Below are 27598 nucleotides of genomic sequence, written 5' to 3'. Positions count from 1 at the left end.
CCTGGGCCTTTCGGCGAAAGCGCCGGCTGGCAAAGTCTTGGTCGTCGTCTCCTTCCCCATATCCATCCACCTTTCACATCTCCAATCAGTCAGTCCACCACCTACGCGTCTTCCTTCAGTCACCGGCAGTAGTAGTCTAACCCGCCGCCAGCTCCGAGGACCCGCGCCGTCGTCTCCCGCCCGCCGTCGTCTCCGGCGCCATCCGCCGCGCGCGGTGAGTGCTCCGAATTTCGGTTTCCGGCCCTTTACATTACGTTAGGAGTGCACGTATGCGTTGTGCTGGATTCCTGAGGTTTGTAGCCGTCCGTCCCTGTGAGCGCCGGGCATCCTCGTGATTCCGCTCGCTTCACCATCATTAATTAATTATCAGCGGACTGAACATAATCAAGTCTATTCACTATTCACTATTCCTTGTGATTCATTACTTTTGTAGCACCTACTTCCTTCCTTGAGTTCATCATGTTGTTATTACCTGTTTTAGATTTGTTATCACCTACTTTTGTAGCACCTTCTTCCGTCCGTCCCGAATTACTTGTCTTAGAGATTTGTTATGTTTGTAAGATCCAGACACAAGCTGTTGGTTAATCGATCCTCTATGCTGCATCGCCATGCATTTCAAGCGCACACACGCATACACACACAAAGGAACCAGGCAAGGAATATTGGATGCCTTTGCCAAGGGTCTCCTGGAAGAATCACACTCACACCTCTGATCATGAAGGTTTTGCGTGCATAACTGAATATCCTTTTTTTGGTCATTAATATCTCTCCAGCGTGTGAGCCTACAAAGTGAAAAGGGGACATAAGGGAATGGATTAGTGGCAAAGGCAAATACTTCCCTTCAATAAGTATGTTGGCTTTTGAATCGTGTGTATGCATCCGTACAGACGTGCCTACGCGATTTTTGCTTCGTCCGGCTACTTGACGGAACTTGCGTAACTAGCGACATGAATAAAACTGATCGATGGATTTGATGGCTAAAGGCCCCTGTCGAGCCTTTGCTTTGTATTGCTTTTCGTTTTTCTTGTGTTACAATCAACACCCCTAAGGTGTCTTTTATACACGTCCACAAGGGAGTATGAAAATAGACTAGGACTAGGAATCCTAATACTACTAGGACTCGGTTTGGCTTTTTTTCCTAATCCTACAGAAACAACATGATTAACTTCTACAAAGTATACATTAGAGTTGTAGATTTTCTAGATTTTTTTTTGTTCTTACACCTTTCTATAATGAACACCGAAGCAAAATTCAACTATATAGTTTACATGTGTACTGCCTACTACTTCAGATATTAAAATTAAGCTTGTCCTTAACAACAAAATAATTGCAGAGCTACAGCACAAGGCATCATTGCCTTTGTTTGCCCAGAGGAGTCGACCTACCCAGGTATAGTCACTTACTGACCAAAGTAGCCGTCCAGGGGCCTGTGCGGGCTGTGCGACCGCACAGGGCCCCCAAATTCTAAGGGCCCTAGATTTTGCGCCAATGTCTTGTATCCTTTTTCGTTTCGGGTCCTTTTTCCATAGCAGTCGCTGGCTCCTTCAAACTGGGCCTTCCCCAAAATCTCGTGAAACGAGCCTTTCCCAGGTTCCGATCTAGACAGTCTGCCAATCGATCGATCTTTCTCAAGACTTTTTTTTTTAGCATATCTTTCTCAAGACTAAGGCTGCTCATTGTGGGGAGTAACTTAGCCAAGTAACATGCACATGTTACTGGTCTATGTTACTACCTCCATAGTGGGTAGTAACATTTGTGTGATGTCATATTAATTAGGATATAGACTCATTTTGTATTGGTATGTGTGATGTTACTGTAACATAGCTAGTTACCACAAGCACCTCTCTCCTCATTAACTCACTGCCACATAAACAAATTTGCATTGTAATGTGTGATGTTACTACTATGTTACTCCCCACTATGGCCAGCCTAACTGACGGAAGTACGGCGCCCCGCATAGAACGTAGGCCAGCAGTGTTGTCTTGTTTTGATTGCTTCTTTCCTGCCCGGAGAGACATCCCATAGCCCTGCTCGTATAAAGGACTGATTGCATGATTCTGTTGGCCGCCGAACGCCCGGCAAGTCTTAGCAAATCCCAACGCTTAAACCTGGTAGGGGCATCACCGATCTGTTCGTCAGATGCGCTCAAATTCAACCCCTATTTAATTTAGACTGTTTTCTCGAAACACGCTTTCGCCCCGCTTTATATATAAAGCAACAATCATACAGAATACATAACCAAACGATACAAGGAGATGAGGTGACCTCATACGCGGCCGATCCCAAGATAACCGGATCACGCAGAACGCACGCGACTACGCAATCGAAATAAAGTACAGGATGGACTAAAGCAACACCGCGCTAAGCCCTATAACACCTAAGCTCCACGACAACGCCCCCAGAAGGAATAACGGCGCTAGGCGTCGCCGTTGCCGAGTCTACAACACACATAGGTTTTCACCCGGAACTCGGACACAGAGAGGAACACCATAACGACGTCTTCAAGAAGATAACGGTGCCCGCAAGCGTCGCCGTCGTCAGCGACAAAGCGCGGAGCTTTCGCTCGGCAGCTCCCCCGCGTCACCACGAGGTCTCTAGGGCACGCGCGCGAGGCAAAGAACATCCAGATCCGGATCGGGGCACGGCTACTGCTAGAGTCAGAGAGCACGTCCGAGCCACCCGCGACATCACCTATCTCCGCCCACACGACCAAGAGGTAGTGCCATACCCACCACCATGGTGCTCGTCGGAGAGCCAACCATGCGGACCGCCACCCCGGCATCCATGTCCAGGACTCCATCTACCGTCCACTCATCTTGGTGCACCTGCCATGGAGGGAAGAGCAAAAGGTGACACCTTTCGCTCCTAGCCCGGCATCAGCCACAGAGTATGGATGGACGCCTCCACAGTAGGAGGCATCCACGCCTGGATCCCCAGCCGTACCCGGTGGACGGGGGAGACCCTACTCCGTGACTACCGACGGCCGCCGCCGAGCCCGCTCGCACGACGCCATGACCATGGCCCTTGACGCCGATCTGCCCGACAAAGTGACAGAGCCCCGAGCACCACCAACGTCCACCGTACCCGCGAGGAGAGGGGCCTCACCAACCACGGGCACCTCCCGGATAGAGCCCAAACGTACCTACCCGGAGGAAGAGCTCCGACTCACCCCGGGCACCATCCAGATCCGCCCGAGCACAAGCCCCGGCTCGCAGCCATGTCAGCTTAGAACCAGGCGAAGGAGGCCTGCTGCACCACCACCCAGCGCCACCGGCAGAGACAGACACCCAACATGACGCGCCGCCTCCCCATCGATTCGCACCATCCGCTCCCAGACGCGGTCACCACAGCCCTAGAGTCGCCGGACCACCCCAGCAAGGAGCACGCCGCCACGCCGAACACCTCCAGCAGCCACAGCCACCAGCGGCGACCGGCCTATGCCACCTCAGCCCGCACCGCCTGCTGGGAGAGCATCCGCCCGATCCAGATCTGGGCCGGGACGCCCAAAATCGCCAACCACGCAGGCACACCGCACCTCGCCCCCGACGAGCAGCGGTCTGCGCCTCCACCCCAGGACACCATCGTCGTGCCGTCCCGGCCACAGCCGCACCGCGCCGTCCTGCAAAACCGCGCGCATCCTAGCCATGGCGTCGTCCCGTGCCGGCCCACCGCGAGGAAGGGGAAGAGGCCCCGCCGGCACGGACGCCGGCCGAGCTTTGCCCAGCGGCGGTGAGGGAGGGGCGGAGGGCGGGGGAGGCTGGAGCCGGCGGCGCTAGGGTTCGCCTCCCGCTCGCGGAAGCGGGCGAGACGACGCGTCTCCTATTCGGTCCAGTTATCCAATTTAGACTGTTTTATGTTGTTAAATAATTATAATAGTGAGTATATTGTGTGCTTATGCATCAGTTCATCAATCAATTTTTTAGGGATGATATACATTAGTAGGTCAGTTAATAGTTGATACACACCAAAATTTTCAAGATAGTGCCTGGTTTAAAATTTAATTTCAATCTTTTTTGTTGTATTATCTTGACTAAATTATACAGTGTTCTAAATTATGCAAATTTCTTTTATTGAAATACTGTGTATTCTCGAAATTTTAGAGCCACAATTTGCCTTTCGCACCGGGGCCCCAAATTTCTGGAGACGGCCACCAAACACTTTGAACAAGAAGCATCTCTCCACCAACATGGCATCAAACCAGCCAATAAACAAGGTAACTACATCTTCAGGCCACGTCTCTCCCCATTCTAGATGATTACCTGTTTTCAACACCATACTCTTTGAACTAAGCTTAATTCCTTTATCTGATTTCAACAGTCCTCAGTTATGGCCATGGCTTGGGGATTATTCAATGATGGTGCTGGGGTGCTTTCCAACCTCAATGCATATCACGAATTCTTCAGCTGGACGGCATCAGTTGTAACCGGCATTCGTTATCAACAGAGCACCTCAGAGTCGCCAGACAGAGACAAGACAGCTGCACAACCACATGATAAAATGAAAGTTGGTCTATGGAAGCTGAAGACAACAATGCCCAAGATGCATGACCTCATTGATCAGGTCGAGTTTCTAAGCCATAAGAAAAAAGCGGCTGATCTCCTCCCAGATATTAAAGATGCAGTGTTTGATGCGGAGGACCTGCTTGATGAGTTTGATTATGATGTACTCAAGTTGAAGGTTGAATGCAGCAAGAGTTTGGAGCCAGATCGCTATAATGACACCTTTCTGCAATTCTTTGACAGATCCAGTTATTACATAACACAAGTCGACATGATTCAAGAAAAACTAGATCATATCTATAAGCAGGCCATAGATATGCACTTGCACCTAGCACCGCGGAAGTTTGATAGATCAGTTAGGCCAGAAACATCTACCTACTTCAATTGTGTGGAAAAAATGGTTGGTCGTGAATAAGAAATGAAGGAGTTGGTGGGAAAACTAGGAGTTCGTGGACTGAAGAGAGGAAGAACTGAAAGCAAAGCAACAATGACAGAGTTGCCTGTGGTATCCATTGTTGGCATGGGAGGTGTTGGAAAGACAACAATGGCCCAAGAAATCTGCAAGAATGCAAATGTGAAGAAACACTTTGGCCCCATAATTTGGACATGTGTTTCAGATGACTTTGACACAAAAAGGTTAATAAAAGCGATTATAGAAGGCCTCGGAGGAGATGCATCATCTGATAATCTGAATGTTCTTATTAGTAAACTAGAAGGCCGTGTCAAGTCCGAAAAGTTCTTGCTTGTCCTTGATGACATGTGGGATGATATCTTGAAGGATGATGCGGCAGAGTGTAAGAGCTTGTGTGCATGTTTGAAAAATGGCGCTGAAGGAAGTAGGATTTTGGTCACCACAAGATTTCCCGAGGTTGCTGAGCTAGTTGGCCCTCTGAATAATTATGTGCTAAATGGCTTAGAACCTAAGGTATTCTGGGATTTCTTCAAATCATGTGCATTTGGACCCACGAGTTCTTGCAACAACCAGGAGTCATTGGAGTTGGAGCGCATCGCTAAAGACATTGTTCCAAAGTTGAAGGGTTCGCCATTAGCTGCCAAGACTATTGGACGCTTGCTGAGAATGGAGCTAAGTACGATACATTGGAAAAATATAAAGGAAAGCGAACTCTGGAAATTGAAACAATCGGATACTGATATTCTGCCAGCCCTTCGACTGAGCTACATGTATCTACCGCAGAAACTGAAGAGATGCTTCTCAATCTGTGCAATGTTTCCCAAGGATCACAAATTTGGAAAGGATTTTCTAGCTGATATTTGGATTGCACAAGGATATGTGGAGGGGCCCGAAGAAGCATCAATGTGCTTTGATGCCCTTGCAAATCGTTCATTCTTCCAGAAACCATCACCACAGAGTCTTAAGTATGTAATTCACGATCTGATGCATGATACAGTACAGCTAGTCTCGATGGATGAGTGCTTCATTATAAAGCATGCTAGTGACCTAGACAAAGTTCCTTCAAATGTCCGGCATCTCTCAATATTCACAAACGGAAATGTTCAGTGTTCTGAATTGACGAGCATATGCAACAAGAAAAAATTGAGATCCCTGGTATGCGATGAATCATTTAGCAAAGCAAAAGATTTTGAGCCTGTGATAAACTGTTGGTTCAGGGAGCTACCAAAAATCCGTGTATTGAGTTTTAAACTTTCCGGAGTACGACAGCTACCTGAGAGCATGGGCAACTCAAAGCATCTGCGTTACCTTTCTTTACTTGGAAGTGTTACTTTCAACACATTTCCATTATCAGTTTGTCGTCTGCTTCATCTGAAAGTTATAGACTCTGGCAGTTGTGTGATTGAAAAGTTCCCTCCAGGCTTCAGTGATGTCCTCAGCTTGGAGAAGATCAAATCAAAGAGGTTTAGTTACAACAAGGACCACTCTGGCAAACTCTGCCTAAAATGGTGCCTTCGGCTGCAAAGTCCTGAGGCGGTCGTGAAGATAATGGAAAACCAGAAGGAAATGTTACCTCACTGGAATCTCCAACATTTGGAGGTAGATTTCTACGGAGGTGAATCTTGGCCTAGCTGGCTCCATCCCAACCTCCTGCCTAGGTTACGTACTCTTGAATTTACGTGGTGTTACAACTTGAAGAGCATACCATTCTTTGTCCAGTTAGATGGGTCACTTGGCAATACATCACAGTCAGACAACATTAATCGTCTTGAAGAGTTGGTCATAATAGAATGTGGTAAAATCAGTTGGCAAGGCTCGGTGGTCCTACCTACTTCTCTTAGAAAGATAGACCTTCGGAACTCGGGCTATTGCATGGATCACTTCGTGAGCTGCTTCCTTAACCTCATATCCCTCACTTATTTGAAAATACATCGCTGCCACTCGTTGACAGCTATTCCCCTGAATGTGTGGAGAAGCAATCTTCCATCCCTCGAGGAACTAGATATTCAATTTTGCAATAACCTTACATCAATAGTCTCTGAAGCAAGTAGTAGCAGTAGCACCACCAACGGCGGTATTAGAGGATTCTCATCCCTTGCTAAGATATATATTCGTTACTGTGAGAAATTATTGAGCTTGCATGAATTCTTGAAGCCTGATTGTGTACCTGCCGTGAAGACCATTGAGGTTTCCAATTGTGAAAAGTTGATGTCGCTCTCTGTTGATAGGCTCGACGGGTTGCAGCAGTTGACAATTGGAGGTTCTAATAAGTTCAGTATGCAGAGGGCAATGATATTACCATCCTCTCTTAAGAAGCTCAGCTTGCATTCTTGTCATGGCATAGAATCCATCAACCTCGCCAATAACCAGTTGTCAAGTTCTCCAGTATTGGATGAACTTTCCATTGCCAACTGTTCAGACCTCAAGTCCATTGGTGGTGCAGCAGCTGTTGATAAAATAAAGAAAGTGAGCATAAAGCAGTGCGACGAGCTCGAGGAAATACAACAGCCGCTCCTTCGCTGGTATGTATAATGACGGACAATTTAACTACTGTATGCACGTCATTTGTTCTTCACACTACAGGAAAAAACTTATAAGCCGAGTGCCCGAAACACTCGACTTACGACGGATTACACTCGGCTTACATATAAGCCGGGTGTTATCCAATGTAAGCCGAGAGCAACAGTTAAAATACTCGGCTTACATATAAGCCGAGTGCACCCACGGCTAACCCGAGTGCCAACGGACACACGATTTACACATAACGGCAACGTGGTTCTAACGGCAAGCCTCGTGACGGTTCATATAAGCCGAGGGACTACCGTCACACGGTTTATATATAAGTCGAGGGCCTACCGTCACACGGTTTATATATAAGCCGAGGGCCTACAGTCACACGGTTTATATATAAGCCGAGGGTCGAGACCGGACGCACGGGTTATATATAAACCGAGGGCCAGTGTGACACGCACGGTTTACATATAAACCGAGGGCCAATCTGACACACGGGTTATATATAGGCCGGGTGGTAGTGTCTAGGGCACACGGCTTACAACCCCCAGCACCTGGGACAAACGGCCTATAAGCCGGGTGCTATTATCTGGGACACACGGCCTATAGCCCCCAGCGCCTGGGACAAACAGTCTATAAGCCGGGTGTCAGAGCCTGGGGCATACGGCTTACAACCGTATATCCAATAGATCACAACAATATATTACAACCGTATATCCAATAGATTACAACCGTATATCCAATAGATTACATATCCAATATATTACATATCCAATAGATCACAACAATATATTACATATCCAATAGATCACAACAATATATTACATATCCAATAGAACACAACAACAATATAATTTCACAAAAACATGTGTACGCGTACATATGCAACAAGAACACAAATGAAATGGTCATGCATACATATCCAATATATTACAAGTTCACAACAATAACAATCCGATGATGAGTTCCAAGTCCACACACGCATACATATCCAATACAGTTCCACAAAAGCACACATACATATTCAAGGAGGGATCACAACAACATGCATACATATGCAAGAAGAGTTCACAAACGAAAGCATGAGTTCAACCTACAATATGCAATGAACTTCCACCACAACATGTATGCCCACCGTCGACGGTATCCGTGATCGATGCAAACCTATAAGTTCAATAGCACACGCATGAGTTTCCAAAATTAAATTGCAAATGATCGATAAGGCACAAGAGTCAATAAACATGAACATATAAGTTTCAACTTGAAGATAAGGCACAAGAGTCAATAAACATGAACATATAAGTTTCAACTTGAAGATAAGGCACAAGAGTCAATAAACATGAACATATAAGTTTCAACTTGAAGATAAGGCACAAGAGTCAATAAACATGAACATATAAGTTTCAACTTGAAGATAAGGCACAAGAGTCAATAAACATGAACATATAAGTTTCAACTTGAAGATAAGGCACAAGAGTCAATAAACATGAACATATAAGTTTCAACTTGAAGATAAGGCACAAGAGTCAATAAACATGAACATATAAGTTTCAACTTGAAGATAAGGCACAAGAGTCAATAAACATGAACATATAAGTCTCAACTTGAAGCTAAGAAGTATGAATAATACAAGGATCAACACTTGTGGGCTCTACTAGCAGCAATGCAAAGTTCTGAGTTGAGAGGCACAACCAACGACAAGACACAAGCATGAATAATGTACAAGCATAGACAAGTACCTCGAGTGATCATTGTGGCATGGAGGTCAAAGCATCTTCAGCCGCAGTGCGTGTCATTGGGCTTGCTTGCGTAGGTGTAGATCCAGCAACCACAAAGTCATTGAAGTGTTCTCCTGACTATGGATAGTTCAAGCATGATAGTAAGATGGTAAGAGGATTTAAGAATGATGGTAAGATGCATGGTTGAAAAGTTGAAGACTTACAAGGCTGAATGTAGGAAGAGGCGGAACAGGAGGAAGATCCGGCAAAGTTGAACACTGCATGTTATTACTGAACAGAGCAAACGTCTCCTGCAGGGCTGCCTGTTGTTTAGCCATGAATTCCTGCTGCTGAATTAGGGTTTGCTGCATTTTCATGGCTTGCTCTTGTTGAAGTAGGGCATTGGCCTGAGCTTCCTGTCGTAGCCTGCTTTCTTCCTCTAGGCGGACCTACAATATGCCAGCACAACAAGTTCACCATCGTTGCAATGCAAAGATAAAATCAGAAGGAAGATCAGTGAAGTAATACATACATGGAACTGATGCAGCATGTCCATCCCAGGTTGTGGGCGACGCTCAATAGCAGGACCTGAGCTCGATGTGGTAGCACGAAGGTGGGCGAGTTTTGGAATGTTCTTCTTACGAATGGAACCGTCACCAACATATAACCGGCCACGCTTCTTGCCTTCTCCCGACTTGAGGGAAACCATAACGTCAATGTCTTGTGAGGCCGGATCAGAGTCGGGCCCGTTGCACTCCTTGAACTTCCCACTATATGCATTAATCCTAAAGCCAGCCCCTGGGTTGACCCATCCCCCTTCCGGTTTCTTTGACTTACGTGAGAGACATAATCCCGTGAAGGTATTGAGAAGCTCTTCACCCTCACCTCTCTCCCTATTCTGCAATAGAAGCAATAATATCCATAAGGGCACAAGTTGAGAAGTTCATAAACCAAATGATATTATTACCTTCTTCTGCACGTAAGCATGGAGGTTGAGGTTGCCTTGAAGGTGTACCGGACCACCCATCAAGGCACGCCGCTCCGAAGCCGCTGTGTGTGTGGCCCTCCACTCCGGGTTTATCCACCTAGATATGATTTGCTGGTAGCAAGGAATCTTGTTGTTGCACCACGGAGGAACCGCCTGAAACATGTCAAATATATCCAACTTAGGAATGAAACTAAGTTGTTTTAATCCAGGCAATCACAGCTAAATGAAAACTACCTTCATGTACATGGAACGGGTGAGATGCACTCTACGGGCTAGCGCCTTTGGGAGAAGCATCTTGCGTTCATAGGCGAAATACTTCACCACGGAATTGACACGGGCATGGTAAGGCATGTCTTGGACAACCTTCTTGGCAATCTCCTCCACAATATCATTAGCTTCATACTCCATACCCTCAACGCAAGTAAAGAAGTCCTACGAAAGTACATCAATTCGCATAAAATAGTTATCGATGCAATGATTTTGAATATTGCTAAAGAAATAACTATGAAAACTGACTAAGAATTTTATCCAAAAATCGTTGACCACCCGCTCTGCAGCATTGCGGTATTCCCTGCCCCACTTGTCTTTCGTATCTGGAGCGCGTTTCCAATGCTCCCAAGACCAAGCTGGCTCCTCCTCACCGTCTCCTATGGAAACCAGGCCAGGGTAATGATGCCTGCAAAGACAACCAATGATGGTGCTTGGCTGGCGTGGCAGGATTGTGGTTTCTGGAATAACCATGAAGGCCCTGCACAATAGAAAGGCAAATGAGTTAGTATTGGCAAAAAACTTGAATGTAAAGACATAGTTAAGAGTCCACAAAAGCACTTACTTCTCACCGGCTGGTTTAACAATGATCCCTTTATGTGGATATGGCCGCGAAGGGAGAGTGGACACCCCACGCAACCAGATTTTGGTCTCCTTAGGAACCGGCCATTCCATGTCCTTTGCCGATTCCTCCACCGCATACTCTCCCTCCTCCAACTCCTCCTCCTCAACTAGGTCCTCCTCCCTCTCCTCCTCCCCCTCCTCCCTTTCCTCCACAGCTGGCTCCTCACTCTCCTCCTCCTCCGACTCCTCCTCAGAATGGGCGGAGGGGATAGGGCTAGCAACACATGTACAAGCATACTATCAACTCGTCTAGCCCGGGGACCATCCATTGTGGCTCGTTGTGCGGGTTTGCCCCTGCTTGCCTTTGTGGAACATGTTGCACATGTGCCCTTCTTTTTTACCCCCATCGCCTTGCCTAACCTTTCAATCACATTGCCAAGTCTCACAACTTTTTTCTTTTTGTTGCACGGCATCTTTCAGTCACCTGCATCGAGAAACAATATTGCGATTAGTTCATGTTGAAAGCATCATATCCAAAACAAAATCAGTTCATATGCAGAAGCAGTTCAAAAGTTCATATTCAAAACTAAAGGAGTTGAGAAGGCCATGTTTAAAAGTTCATATGCAAAAGTAGAGCACTTCAGAAGTTCACGTTTAAAAGTTCATATGTTATCACAAAAAAACATGTGTAAAAGTTCAAAATCATAGGGCGAGAACTTCTTGGCAACAAGCACAAGTTCATAGAACATAGAGTTGTCTTACATCTAGAAGTACATCAAGTATTTAGACTCGACAAAGTTCACATTTAGGAGTAGATAGTACATAGAGTTGGTTTACATCCAAAAGTACATCATCGCTATCATACGTCTTGTTGGTACAAGTTCATGGTACATAGAGTTGTTACAAGTTTCAAAAGTCATAGTCCTCATCAAAAAGCCTTGCCACGACCCTCGAAGTGTGCTCGGCAATGGTTGTCCCTCCAGCAAAAAGCCTTGCCACAACCCTTCCAATGTCAAATTGATGTGTGTCCTACAATAAAGTGAAAACTAGAATCAAACATAATTCACATGCACAAACCAAAACACAACATATTCTACAGTTCCTTAATAAGTCGTTCTTCGTTTATTTGCCACCCGACATGTTTGATAATTATCCATGTTCCTCGTGTTATATCATCCATAGTTACTATTACTTCAAAATTAAACTAACCCAAGAAATTATTAGCAAGACCAAATTCCAAATGGCTTTCTTTGATGTAATTCTCAAACAAATCAGATTTTCTGTTGTTTTCTGTTGCACCACCTTTCAAACACCTTTCTCAAACTATAATGTAAGAATCTACAACCTTTCAAACATTTCAGGTTGTTTTCTGTTGCACCACCAACAAACAAATGAATCTCTCATTTTAAATCACCTAAAACTTGACACCACTTCATAGCATATTTGCATATCCACCTTAGCTACATAGATACATGCACCACCTAAAATGAACCTTCCACCTCAAATAATGCTAGGAGGAGCACCTTGCTGCTGGAGGAAAATCTTCTAGCACCTTGCTGCTGGAGGAGCCTAGTCTGTGAGCACCTTGCTGCTGGAGGAGCCTAGTCTATCTGCAAAAACAGAAACACTCAGTCAGAGAGATAAGAGAGAGAGATATAGGGAGAGAGAGAGACTTACCAGTGCAGGGGCCGGTGGAGGGGGCTGGTGGAGGGGGCTGTTGGAGGGGCCGGTGGAGGGGCTGGAGGGGGCTGGTGGAGGGGCCGGTGGAGGGGGCGGTGGAGGGGGCTGGTGGAGGGGCGGTGGAGGGGCCCGTGGAGGCGGCCGGTGGAGGGGGCGGTGGATGGGGCCGGTGGAGGGGGCGGTGGAGGGCTGGTGGAGGGGGCCGGCGGTGGAGGGCCGGCGCAGGGGCGATGGAGGGCCGGCGGTGGAGGGCCGGCACGGGGGCGGTGGAGGGCTGGCGCGGGGGCGGTGGAGGGACGGCGTAGGGCGATGGAGGGCCGACGGTGGAGGGCTGGTGGAGGGGGCGGTGGAGGGCCGGCGGTGGAGGGCTGGTGGAGGGGGCTGGCGCAAGGGCTGGTGCGGTGGAGGTAGTTGGGCTGGGGAGCAGTGGTGGGATCTGCTGCGCGAGGTGGAGGGGAGAGGTGAGTGAGCGCAGGATTTGGAAAAAAAAACAGAAAGCGCGGTCTATTTTGGAGAAAGCGCGCCTGATATTTGGCTAACTCCCGCGTTTTCTATATATGGAGTAAGCCAGGTGCAAAAATGTAAGCCGAGTGCCCTATGACAAGTACACACGGCTTACACATGAAAATATGTTCATGTGTGTGCAAATTCGTGTTTAACTTTTATTTTGAATATCCGTGTTTAACTTCCATGACATTCATCTGGTATGGTATTTAATTACTTCAAATTCACATCATAGTTTTTTTATTGACATGACGAAGAAATACCTGAAGCAATACTGTAAGGTTTTTAGATTACTATTAAGGCATTACGTATAGTGCCAAATTCTATTTCTTTTACATATAGGAGGCCATCGAATGACACGTGTCAGGCCCGTGCATTTTTCTGACCCGACTACAATGTTTGAGACATTTATTGCAATTCTAGGGTTTCAGTGTCGGAAATTGCAGATCTGCAAGGCGACACATGAAATCATGCCCAGAAGAAGCACGGAAAATCCTATGTGATGTATTTGTGACATGGGCATGCCTTGTGCAGGCGTGGGAGGGGCAGCCCCAGCCATCGGGGGTACGAAATCACTTGGGTGACATGCCTCACCAAACCGTTTGAAGCCTCGGAAAAGGGTAGGATGCCAGACATCATCACATGCCCCTTGTACGGTGTCGTAAAAGTTTGGATGCGGTCTGGGTGGGGCTTACCCGAGGCCGCTTGTAAACTGCACCATCTTCGAGGTATTCTCTTGGTATCGAGAGGGAACGTGTCACGTTTGTGAAGGAAGTGTTGGTCATGTTGCTCCGTTGGCATCGAAACTCCTCGTGCTCTCAGAGGAGGCCATCGAATGACACGTGTCAGGCCCGTGCATTTTTCTGACCCGACTACAATATTTGAGACATTTATTGCAATTCTAGGGTTTTAGTGTCGGAAATTGCAGATCTGCAAGGCGACACATGAAATCATGCCCAGAAGAAGCATGGAAAATCCTATGTGATGTATTTGTGAATGGGTATGCGTTCTGCAGGCGTGGGAGGGGCAGCCCCAGCCATCGGGGGTACGAAATCACTTGGGTGACATGCCTCATCAAACCGTTTGAAGCCTCGGAAAATGGTACGATGCCAGACATATTTAGGATCAGGCACGACATCATCACATGCCCCTTGTACGGTGTCGTAAAAGTTTGGACGCGGTCTGGGTGGGGCTTACCCGAGGCCGTTTGTAAACTGCACCATCTTCGAGGTAGTCTCTTGGTATCGAGAGGGAACGTGTCACGTTTGTGAAGGAAGTGTCGGTCATGTTGCTCCGTTGGCATCGAAACTCCTCGTGCTCTCAGAGGAGGCCATCGAATGACACGTGTCAGGCCCGTGCATTTTTCTGACCCGACTACAATATTTGAGACATTTATTGCAATTCTAGGGTTTCAGTGTCGGAAATTGCAGATCTGCAAGGCGACACATGAAATCATGCCCAGAAGAAGCATGGAAAATCCTATGTGATGTATTTGTGACATGGGCATGCCTTGTGCAGGCGTGGGAGGGGCAGCCCCAGCCATCGGGGGTACGAAATCACTTGGGTGACATGCCTCATCAAACCGTTTGAATCCTCGGAAAAGGGTAGGATGCCAGAAATCCTTAGGATCAGGCACGACGTCATCACATGCCCCTTGTAGGGTGTCGTAAAAGTTTGGACGCGGTCTGGGTGGGGCTTACCCGAGGCCGTTTGTAAACTGCACCATCTTCAAGGTAGTCTCTTGGTATCGAGAGGGAACGTGTCACGTTTGTGAAGGAAGTGTCGGTCATATTTCTCCGTTGGCATCGAAACTCCTCGTGCACTCAGAGAAGGCCATCAAATGACACGTGTCAGGCCCCCGCATTTTTCTGACCCGCCTACAATATTTGAAACATTTCTTGCAATTCTAGGGTTTCAGTGTCGGAAACTGCAGATCTGCAAGGCGACACATGAAATCATGCCCAGAAGAAGCATGGAAAATCCTATGTGATGTATTTGTGACATGGGTATGCCTTGTGCAGGCGTGGGAGGGGCAGCCCCAACCATTGGGGGTACGAAATCACTTGGGTGACATGCCTCATCAAACCGTTTGAAGCCTCGGAAAATGATACGATGCCAGAAATCCTCAGGATCAGGCACGACGTCATCACATGCCCCTTGTAGGGTGTCGTAAAAGTTTGGGCACGTTCCGGGTGGGCCCACAACTATTTGAGACATTTATTGCATTTCTAGGGTTTTGGTGATCTTTCTACCCCCCCTCACACGGTCTATAGCCGACATGAGAGACATTCCTGTGGTAAAATGAATAAATAAATAACATTCAGGGATTAAAGATAAATGCAAGGGAAATCATTTTAGAACTTTTTTAAATTTGAAAATCTATAAAATATAAACCGAGTGCTTTTGCAGAACACACGGCCTATAGTGTGTAAGCCGTGTCCACTTACCAAGCACACGGCGTATACTATGTGTAAACCGTGTGTTCTTGTCAAGCACACGGCTTATAGTGTGTCTAAGCCGTGTGTACTTGTCAAGCACACGGCTTATAGTTCAAGCCGTGACGGCGGCGTCAAACACCGCTGTTGTAGACACGTGGCACGTACCTTTACCGGGTGACACGCTATAAACCGAGTGCATTCTTCATATATACCGTGTGAAAACTATAAGCCGAGAGCTTTTTCTGGATACTCGGCTTATATGATAGCATAAGCCGAGTGCATTGTTTTTACCGGGTGTTTTTGCTTGTGTACAGGGCTTATATTCAAATAAGCCGAGTACCCGAAAAAAAGAACACGACTTATAGCTTGCCACACGGTAAAACGTAATTTTCCTGTAGTGTCAGAACTTATTCTTAGATAGCTGCATGTTAATCTCCCTATGCCGCTCCTGAAAAATAAAATAGACTTGGATCTTTTATCTCATTAACCATTTTCATTTTTCTTGCCTGGTTGGTACTTCAGGTGATTAAAACAGAAGTTGGGACATGGAGAACGGCCACATCTTCTTTCAGTAGGGGAGCCCGTTATCTCATTTTCTTTAGGAGATGGAATCAGATGAGATGTATGTCGTGAAGGGCACTTTGCTGCTCCAGGAGCTTGCTAGTATCCTATATATATCAACTATAGCAGCAGCGCATGCAGTTGCTTGCCATGTATCAAGGCAGAGTAGAATTTGAGCCTTGGTTAATGTTTGTGTGTGTATCCTGCATTTCTATTCCCCCACTGGAGCCTGTTCCGGTGGTGAAACTATATTTCCTGTTCCAATTCCAACTTATGTACCGAATCTTCATGAACCTACCTATTTGTTATTGTAAAATAATGTGCGACTCAGAACATGACTGTTGAACGGAAGAGAGGGATTGGTGGAATAGTTTTTTATGATGGATGTATTATTGAGCCTCATGGGCGAGTATATATTGGGTACAAGACTTGAAGGGCAAGAAGCCTCTCCTAGAGATAAGGTAGGAGACGGATTACAAATCCTAGACTACCAAATACATGTACACCAAATATATCTCTAACATCCCCCCGCAGTCGTAGCGGAAGCGTTGCGAACAACGGGAACGTCGTGGACGGTCAGACTGGAGAGAATAACAGCCGACAGGGCACTAGTAGAAAACGGGCCTTTGGCCGGCACCCTTTAGTCCCGGCCTGCCTCTGGGCCGGGACTAAAGGCCCGGTCACGTCGCCCCAATTCTCATATCCTCCCTCGAGGCTTTAGTCCCGGCCCGTAAGGAGCCTTTAGTCCCGGTTCGTGTCCCAAACCGGGACTAAAGGGCTACGCGGTGGGCAGCCCGCATGTGCGCTACCTTTAGTCCCGGTTTGTGTCTCAAACCGGGACTAAAGTCCTCTGCCTATATATAGCACAACCCCCTCTCCCCTCTTCGTTGCATTTTTCTTGGATGGAGGATTGTGGGTGGGTGCTTGCTCTCCACTTTTTTTGATGCACTAGAGGTGTTTGTTGAAATGTGTGTTAGAGCGATGTCGCTTCAGTTCACCGAACACAACTACGATATGAGATGCCCGAGCCACGCTTAAACCTCTTCCTCTTTATTTCTACTTATTCTAAAAGGTTAGCAACTATATTTCCTCGTTTAGACCGTGCGGTACTAATTTTTAGGATCGTGATTGTATTTGATATACTGTCGTATAACGCAGATGAGCCATCCTTGGATGTACGGTGATCGACGCACAGCCGCTTACAGAGAAGGCGTGCATTCTTTTCGAGATGCAGCCGATGCGAACAAGCATGGTGGTGGCTATATGTTTTGTCCATGTGTTGAATGTCGGAATGAGAAGGATTACACTTCCTCAAGAGTCATTCAGAGCCACCTGCTTCGGTCCGGTTTTATGTCGGGCTATAATGTTTGGACCAAGCACGGAGAAAGAGGGGTTATGATGGAAGACGACGATGAAGAAGAAGAGAACGATGATGACAACTACCGATCTATGTTCCCTGAGTATGCTGATACCGCAATGGAAGACAATGAAGAAGAAGATCAGGATGAAGAACGGGAACCAGATGAGCCCGCTGATGATCTTGGCCAGGTCATTTCTGATGCACGGCGAGGTTGCGACACAGAAAAGGAGAGGTTGCAGTTCGAGCAGATGTTACAGGACCACAACAAATTGTTGTACCCAACTTGTGAAGATGGACAGAAGAAGCTGGGTAGCACACTGGAATTGCTGAAGTGGAAGGCAGAGACCGGTGTGACTGACTCGTCATTCGAAAAGTTGCTGGTACTGATGAAGAAGATGCTTCCAAGAAAGAACGAATTGCCCGCCAGCACGTACGAAGCAAAAAAGCTTGTCTGCCCTCTAGGATTAGACGTGCAGAAGATACATGCATGCCCTAATGACTGCATCCTCTACCGCGGTGAGAAGTACGAGAATATGGATAAATGCTCGGTATGCACTGCATTGCGGTATAAGATCAGAAAAGATGACCCTGGTGATATTGAGGGCGAGCCACCCAGGAAGAGGGTTCCTGCCAAGGTGATGTGGTATGCTCCTATAATACCACGGTTGAAACGTCTGTTCAGAAATAAAGATCATGCGAAGTTGTTGCGATGGCACATGGAAGATCGTATGAAAGACGATAAGTTGAGGCACACCACTGATGGTCGGCAGTGGAGAAAAATCGAGAGAGATTTCCCGAGATTTGCAGCTGACGCAAGGAACTTATAGTTAGGTCTGAGTACAGATGGCATGAATCCTTTTGGGGAGCAGAGTTGCAGTCACAGCACCTGACCCGTTACTCTATGTATCTACAACCTTCCTCCTTGGTTGTGCATGAAGCGGAAGTTCATTATGATGCCAGTGCTTATACAAGGTCCAAAGCAACCAGGCAACGATATTGATGTGTACCTAAGGCCATTAGTTGATGAACTTTTACAGCTGTGGGCCGAACGAGGTGTACGTGTGTGGGACGAGCACAAACAAGAGGAATTTGACCTTCGAGCGTTGCTTTTCGTAACCATCAATGATTGGCCTGCTCTTAGTAACATTTCAGGACAGTCAAACAAGGGATACAATGCATGCACGCACTGTTTGGATCAGACAGAAAGTATATATCTCGACAACTGTAGGAAGAATGTGTATCCGTACAATCGTTGTTTTCTTCCGCCCAAGCATCCCTTAAAGAAAAAAGGCAAGCATTTCAATGGCAAGGTAGAACCCCGGGGGAAGCCTGTCATCCGTACTAGTGCTGAAGTATTTGATATGGTCAAAGATTTAAAAGTAATCTTTGGAAAGGGTCCTGGCAGCCAACCTGTTCCTAACGGCCCTGATAAGCGCGTACCCATGTGGAAGAAGAAATCTATATTTTGGGAGCTACCCTACTGGGAAGTCCATGAGGTCCGCTCGGCAATCAACGTGATGCACCTGACGAAGAATCTCTGCGTGAATATTCTAGGCTTCCTGGGCTTGTATGGGAAGTCAAAAGATACACCGGAAGCACGGGAGGACCAGGAACGTCATAAAGGAAGAGATGACATGCATCCAGGGCAGTTTCAAGGGCGTGCCAGCTATGCTCTTACTAAGGAAGAGAAGGAAATCTTCTTTGAAGTCATGTTCAGTATCAAGATCCCGACTGGCTTCTCGTCGAATATAAAGGGAATCGTAAATATGAAAGACAAAAAATTCCAAAACCTAAAGTCTCATGACTGCCACGTGCTTATGACGCAATTGCTTCCGGTTGCATTGAGGGGAATTCTACCGGAAAATGTTCGCCTGGCAATTGTGAAGGTATGTGCATTCCTCAATGCAATTTCTCAGAAGGTAATCGATCGAGAAAGTCTATCAGGGTTACAGATTGATGTGGTCCAATGTCTGGTCAGCTTTGAGTTGTTGTTCCCGCCATCCTTCTTCAATATAATGACACACCTCCTAGTTCACCTAGTCGAAGAGATTAGAATTCTCGGTCCTGTGTTTCTACACAATATGTTCCCCTTCGAGAGGTTCGTGGGAGTCTTAAAGAAATATGTTCATAACCGTGCTAGGCCAGAAGGAAGCATCTCCAAGGGCTATGGAACAGAGGAGGTCATTGAGTTTTGTGTGGACTTTCTTCCTTACCTTAAGCCGATTGGCGTTCCTGAATCTCGGTATGAGGGTAGGCTGACAGAAAATGGCACACTAGGAAGGAAAGCAAAAGTATGTATGGACGGGCATTCTTTCTCTCAAGCACACTACACAGTTCTACACAATTCCACCGTGGTGGCTCCGTATATCGTGAGACACAAGAATATTCTACGCTCCGAAAACCCGGGGAAGGCTGACTCTTGGATTAAAGGGGTACACGAGAAGACTTTCGGCAGTTGGTTGCAGACACATCTCATGAATGACGACACCGTTGAAGATGAGCTGTACTGTTTGGCCAGGCCGCCATCTTCGACTATATGTACTTTCCAAGGGTATGAGATAAATGGGAATACATTTTACACGGTTGCCCAAGATAAAAAGAGCACCAACCAAAATAGTGGTGTCCGCTTTGATGCAACATACGAGAATGGGCACTGTTTGGAAACATATTCCGGGTACATAGAAGAGATATGGGAACTTGACTATGGACCTACTTTTAAGATCCCTCTATTTCGGTGCAAATGGGTGAGGCTGACAGGAGGCGGGGTAGTTGTCGACCAAAAGTACAGCATGACAACAGTGGATCTCAACAATCTTGCGTACATGGACGAACCATTTGTCCTAGCCAATGATGTCGCTCAGGTTTTCTATGTGAAGGACATGTCTACATTAACGAGAAAAAGAAATCAGCAAAAGAAGATATCGTCCGATGAGCCAAAATGCCACATAGTTCTTTCAGGGAAAAGAAACATCGTGGGAGTAGATGACAAGACAGACATGTGAGAAGATTATAATAAGTTTCATGAAATTCCGCCCTTCAAAGTGAAAACTGACCCAAGCATCCTACTGAATGATGAAGATTCTCCATGGCTACGACCCAGAAGAAAACAGAAATAATAGATAGGAATATTGGTGCAATAATGTAATAATGTATTAAACCTTTTATGTAATGTATGTATGGAATGTACTAAATTTCAAACACTTTTCATTTTCATAGTATCCATGTAAGAGATGAGTTCTCGTTCGAAACCCTGATACTTCGAGAGAGATTGTCCGTTTTATACACGAAGTGCATCCAGTTTTTGTCGTAGCCCTATCAACTTTTTAACACATGCTATGTGGGTGAAATGATGATAGCATGCCAACTTTCAACATTTTTAGAGTTCATTTGTTGTGCTTTTCAATTTTAGGGTGAACTAGCTCAAAAAAGTAAGTAAATGCACGAAATATACCAAATGAAGTCAGAAATTGTTGAAATTTTGTGATGTGCCTTTGAATGGTGCATTTTGCACACACAAAAAGTATGGAGTTCAAATAAGTTCAAAAAAATGAAATCCCTTTGTAAGAGATGAGTTCTCGTTCGAAACCCTCATACTTCGAGAGAGATTGTCCGTTTTGTACACGAAGTGCATCCAGTTTTTGTCGTAGCCCTCTCAACTTTTTAACACATGCTCTGTGGGTGAAATGATGATAGCATGCCAACTTTCAACATTTTCAGAGTTCATTTGTAGAGCTTTTCAATTTTAGGGTGAACTAGCTCAAAAAAATAAGTAAATGCACGAAATATATCAAATGAAGTCAGAAATTGTTGAAATTTTGTGATGTGCCTTTGAATGGTGCATTTTGCACACACAAAAAGTATGGAGTTCAAATAAGTTCAAAAAAATGAAATCCCTTTGTAAGAGATGAGTTCTCGTTCGAAACCCTCATACTTCGAGAGAGATTGTCCGTTTTGTACACGAAGTGCATTCAGTTTTTGTCGTAGCCCTCTCAACTTTTTAACACATGCTATGTGGGTGAAATGATGATAGCATGCCAACTTTCAACATTTTCAGAGTTCATTTGTAGTGCTTTTCAATTTCAGGGTGAACTAGCTCAAAAAAAAATAAGTAAATGCACGAAATATACCAAATGAAGTCAGAAATTGTTGAAATTTTGTGATGTGCCTTTGAATGATGCATTTTGCACACACAAAAAGTATGGAGTTCAAATAAGTTCAAAAAAATGAAATCCCTTTGTAAGAGATGAGTTATCGTTCGAAACCCTGATACTTCGAGAGAGATTGTCCGTTTTGTACACGAAGTGCATCCAGTTTTTGTCGTAGCCCTCTCGACTTTTTAACACATGCTATGTGGGTGAAATGATGATATCATGCCAACTTTCAACATTTTCAGAGTTCATTTGTAGTGCTTTTCAATTTCAGGGTCAACTAGCTCAAAACAAATAAGTAAATGCACGAAATATACCAAATGAAGTCAGAAATTGTTGAACACACAAAAAATATGGAGTTCAAAAAACCATATTATGAAATTAAATATTATCATTGGCGATTCATCTCTATTATGAAATTAAATATATCAAAAAACCATTGCAGAACATATGACCAATTTAATACAAGTTCATCATCACATTAAAGCCAAAGAACAGTAGTGATCAAATGTTATTATTGCAAAAAATAAATACATAAAGTTCTCTCATAAAACAACATACAACTATGTAAAACATTTAAATGCAACAACAAACACGATCAAAATCGCAACTAAGGTAACAATTGATCCAACAGCATAATGATACCAAGCCTCTTTATCAATGGCATATTTTCTAATATTCCTAATATTCAAGCGCATTTCATCCATCTTCAAACGCATTCCATCCATCTTCAACCGCATCGCATGATCTTCATCTTGCGATCATCGATGACATCGGCGACATGCAACTCCAGTTCCATATTCTTATCCTCAATTATTTTCAATTTTTTCTTCAAGTATTTGTTTTGTTTTTCAACCAAATTTAACTTCTCGACAAGAATTTTTATGTGGGTTGGAATTTCCGGTTCACATACCTCCTAGATTAAAAAAATATATATCACATTGGTCGTCATAATTGTCATAAACACTAAATAAAACAAATAGTTATAAAAGATAATATATACCACATCCGAATCATAGACAGGACGAGGGCCGACGGAGGCGGATACCAAAACCATTGCACTATATAATAACAAAAAATAATGAAAGTGAGTAATTTATACAAGTATGTATCTAAATCATACAAGTAAGATTTTTTTGATTTAAAAAAGAAGATAATGTCACGCCCAAGATGCGACCCTATCCTCAATTTGGCACGAGGGCCTCGTCAGGGATAGAAGCGCATCTCGTCGTGTCGCAAGAATGGATATCGTTTCAAGTACATGTACTGAAAAGATGAGATATATAAAGAGTTGGCTTACACTCGCCACAAGCTACATCAGAGTCACATCAGTACATTACATAATCATCAAGAGTAAGAGCAGGGTCCGACTACGGACGAAAACAAACGACAAAAGAGGAACGACGTCCATCCTTGCTATCCCAGGCTGCCAGCCTGGAACCCATCCTAGATCGATGAAGAAGAAGAAGAAGAAGAAGCAACTCCAAATGAACAATCAACGCACTTACGTCGAGTAACCTTTACCTGTACCTGCAACTGGTGTTGTAGTAATCTGTGAGCCACAGGGGACTCATCAATCTCATTTCCAAAGGTATCAAGACTAGCAAAGCTTAATGGGTGAGGTATGGTTAAGTGGTGAGGTTGCAGCAGCGACTAAGCATATAATTGGTGGCTAAACTTGCGAGTACAAGAAATAAGAGGGGGAAGATCTACACATAGCGGACGTGAACTATGGATGATCAAATAAATGATCCTGAACACTTACCTACGTCAGACATAACCCCACCGTGTCCTCGACCGGAGAAGGAACTCACGAAAGAGACAGTCACGGTTACGCACACAGTTGGCAAGTTTTAATTAAGTTAACTTCAAGTTATCTAGAACCAATGTTAAACAAAGCTTCCACGTTGCCACATAACCGCGGGCACGGCTTTCCGAAAGATTTAACCCTACAGGGGTGCTCCAACTAGTCCATCACAAATTACCACAAGCCGCATAGAAATCCTCAATCACGAAGCTCGCGATCTCGTCGGATTCCCTAGTGGAAAACCTCAACTCTGAGATTACCCAAAGCGTCACCGGAATCCCGATGCACAAGATATCTCGTCAAAGGTAAAACTAATCCAGCAAGGCCGCCCGGCGTGTCGACGATCCCGATAGGAGCCGCGTATCTCGTTCTCAGGACACGACGGATAAGCACAGCGTACGGTGGCCTGATAGAAATCTCCCGAGTTGCCCCGGGTTGGCCCCGCAAACGGCTCTAGTTTTGGAGCAGCACCAACAGCACTGGCCCCCCTGTGTTATGCAGAATTACTCCTCGGGTAGCGCTAACTCCCTATGCATTTCAATTTAACAGCATTATTATGTTGGGAAAATGTAGTACCAATGTTGGGCCTTGCCAGACCAGCTTTAATCTAAAACGAATTATCAAGGGGGTACCCATAACAACCCCGATCGTGTTAGGAGCGCTCGTTTATGGAACATAACACCGGTAGCCGAAACTAAGGGGGCAAACGTGGAACAAAACACCAGGCTAGAAAGGCCGAGCCTTCCACCTTTTGCCAAGTATATAGGTGCATTAAATTAAATAGCATTAAATATGGTGATATGACAAGGAACCCATGTTTTCACATGGAAGCATCTGCACCTGCAACTAGCAACGTTAACAACATGGTAAGCAAGCAGTAACAAAGCCAATCAGTGGTTTGCTAGGTCGAACAGGTTGAAGGTTATCATGGCATTGTTGAGAGGCTGATATTTGACAAGTGGTAGGTAACGAGACATAATCGATAGAAGCGGTAAACTAGCATGGCATTGATAGTAATGGTATCTGGGAAAATGATCATCTTGCCTGAGATCCCGCTTGGAAGAAGAATGCCTCTGTGAAGCAGACAAACCAACGTAGTCGAACGGGTCCTCACAATCCGGCACGCTGCGGAACTCTATCAAGACGAAGCAAACCGGAAACAAGAATCAACACACGATATTCAGCACACGATGCACAACACAAACGATGCATGAGCAGCTGATTACATGCAAGACACGGCATGACAATTCACACAATCAAACACTACACACTAAGTGAAGTTCAATATGCAACGAGTTGCATATTGACGAAACTCCATGTTTATTAATTTAGTTCTATCCCGATTAGGTACACGGCAATATTAAATGTGATTAAACATGGAAAGAGGTAAAGCGTAATTAAACTATCTATCTAGGCATTTTAAATGAGGTCGGAAATGACATATAGCATCTCCGAGACGACCTCACATGTTAATTTACAATTCTGTTCAGATCTGAACTAATCCATTTAATTATTTGTTAAACAGAAAAACAAATAGGTTCACGTGATTCTACGCGTCAAGGCAAGCAATCTACACATAGAGATCATCTCCAACGGAGCTACGGATCAAAAGTTACAAGCACCACAAGATATGATGGCATGAATGCAAAATGTGTGCAACGACGGTCACGAGCACTTCAAAACATACAAACAGAAAGAGAAAACGAAACTACACAAGATCCTAAGCAAGTTTCATGTAGGACATGATCAAATCGGAGCTACGGTTCAAAAACTACGAGCAAAACAAGAAATGACTACAATCTGTCAAAATCAACCACATAGCAATTTCTACGCCTCACAACTTCGGCTACCCAACTCCGATATGCTCAAGCAAGGCATGGCACGGAAGAGGGCAAGAAGCACTACTACAAACAACTAACAACAACTAGCATGGCAGCAAGGAGCACTGGGGAAAGAAGTCCCAAAATAGCTTCCCACACACTATTTCAGACTTAGTGAAAATTACACCTCATGAAAGTGCAGTTTTCGATCTGAAGCAATATTGACAGCAGCAAAATCCTAAGCTACTGGTCTCCAAATGGCATGAAACTTAACAGCATGCTAGAGAAACACAAGGTGTACAACTTACTCCATTGGACCAAACTCAAAAGAGCTACAGATCACAAGATGCAAGCAAGACAAGACAGCAACAAAATATAACAGATTCCAGACTTAGAAATATTTCAGCTCCTCCAAATCAGCACTATTTCTAACAACTTGAGAGCAAGCAAACAACACCTAAACCTGCATTTCTATTGCAACTAAAAATACCAGGGGCTAGGCTAAACATCCAAGATCAACTCTCTAGTTGACAACTAATTCAAACGAGGCACGGAATAAATACTACGATTTAATCAAAAGGGGAACATAGCAAAATATCTCGCGAATTAACTTACTCGAAAGCTAAAACTAATTGCACAGAAAAATCCATGGGATTTTTCTACCATGGAAACATATAAAATATGTGGGGTTGCAATACAAAATAAAGCCACACAATAATGCGGGAAAATAACCTATATACGGGAAAATAAACTACCGGCAATCCCTACACCTAAAAATACAATTGACCGCTCTAAAATACATGCAAAAATGATTCCTAAAACATGGGCATTTCTAATACGGCATACGAACAATTCAAACTCGCGCGGAAAATAAATACGGGCACTATCCTATCTAGACAGCACGTTAAACTAGGCGTTCGGCACGTAAAACTACGTCAAATAAATATGCAAGTTGCTAAATTGTATTCTACACGAAATTCTACACCAAAACGATATAAAGATCACCTCAATCCGACTAACGGAAAAAAAAGTTACGGGCGTTTAAATATCTATTAATTCCTGAAATTATTTAATCACAGAAAAATATCCTAAATGCAAACCGGCCGAATAGTGCACGGGCGCAGGGTAACTAATACATGCCAAGGCGAGGGATAGAGGAAGGGGGGAGAGCTCACCTTGTGGGCTTCGGCCCATGAGGGAAGGCTGGAGCAGAGGGGAGGGCGAGGCTGCGAGTTGGGCCGAGGAAGGGAGGCCGCGCTCGCTGTCCACGCGGGCAGGCCTGGCACTGGCGGCCCATGCGAGGCGGCGGCCCAACTCGCTGGCCAGGCGGTCAACGGCGAGCGAACGAGGCTGCCCTCGCACTGGCGATCTCGATCTGGTCACGGCGGCGGCTGGATTGGCCGGCGCGGGGAGGCAGCGCAGTGCCGGCGGTGGGGGCCGGCGCAAGTCGACGGGGCAGGCACTCGAGGTGCAGGCGGCGAGGGGAGGCAGCAGCGCGGGCACGCGGGAGGCGAGCAGACGGGGCACTGGAACTGACGCGGCGGCGGAGGACGGCCATGGCCCGCGAGCTCGGGCGCGGGGGCGGAGGACTCCGGCGAGCATCCGGCACACGGGGCTCCGGCGAGGGGCTGGAGGCGACCTCGGGGAGGCCAGGGAGGCGCGACGCTCGGCGGCCGGCAGGGCAAAGCGGGCAGGCAAGGGCTGCCATGGGAGGGACGCAAGGGAGCTCGGGGTTGGGCCCAGATGGGCTTCGGCGGGCCTGACCCGGGCTCGGGCGGGCCCGGCGGCTGGAGGTGGGAGACAGGGGAGAGAGAGTGGGGAAATTAGGGTTTCGGGACGGCGCGGATCCCGAGGTGGAGAGGGGTTGGTTGCCTAAAATTAAGGAGGGGGCCTATATATAGACAAACGGGGGGCTCGATTAACCGGAATCGCGCTCCGGATCCAACCGCGGGGTCGGATTTGGACGATTCCGAACGCGGGTATGGGTACGCGGCCATGTAGAGCTGATATCCGGAGACGAGAGGGAGAACGGGCGGCGCGGCACGAATTTTAAAACACCAACAGACGTCCGACGAATAACCGAAGACGGTGCCGCTACGGGCGACCGTTCGGGTACCAGACGGTCTCCGATCGCGACGAAATTCGACAGACGGCCTCGCTAGAACTAATCACGACCGCACGTCAAATCTCAACCCGATCAGAGAAAGTTTTAAACGCACTTTAAAAACAGGGTTTCGACGGTGCCGCGGGCGCGTGCGTGTGCGGTCAGGCTCGGAACAAACAACGACGCGAACCGACAACTAACAACGGATGCAAGTTTT

General features: G+C 45.9%; 1 pseudogene; it reads left to right on the top strand.

The window, feature by feature from the left end:
• Nucleotides 1-1186: 1186 nt before the first annotated feature.
• Nucleotides 1187-16477, top strand: LOC123444115 (annotated as a pseudogene).
• Nucleotides 16478-27598: the final 11121 nt, after the last annotated feature.

This window comes from Hordeum vulgare, chromosome 1H (genome assembly GCF_904849725.1).
Source record: "Hordeum vulgare subsp. vulgare chromosome 1H, MorexV3_pseudomolecules_assembly, whole genome shotgun sequence".
NCBI lineage: Eukaryota > Viridiplantae > Streptophyta > Magnoliopsida > Poales > Poaceae > Hordeum > Hordeum vulgare.
Note: the sequence above shows the minus strand (reverse complement) of the source record. Positions and strands in the feature narration are given on the sequence as shown.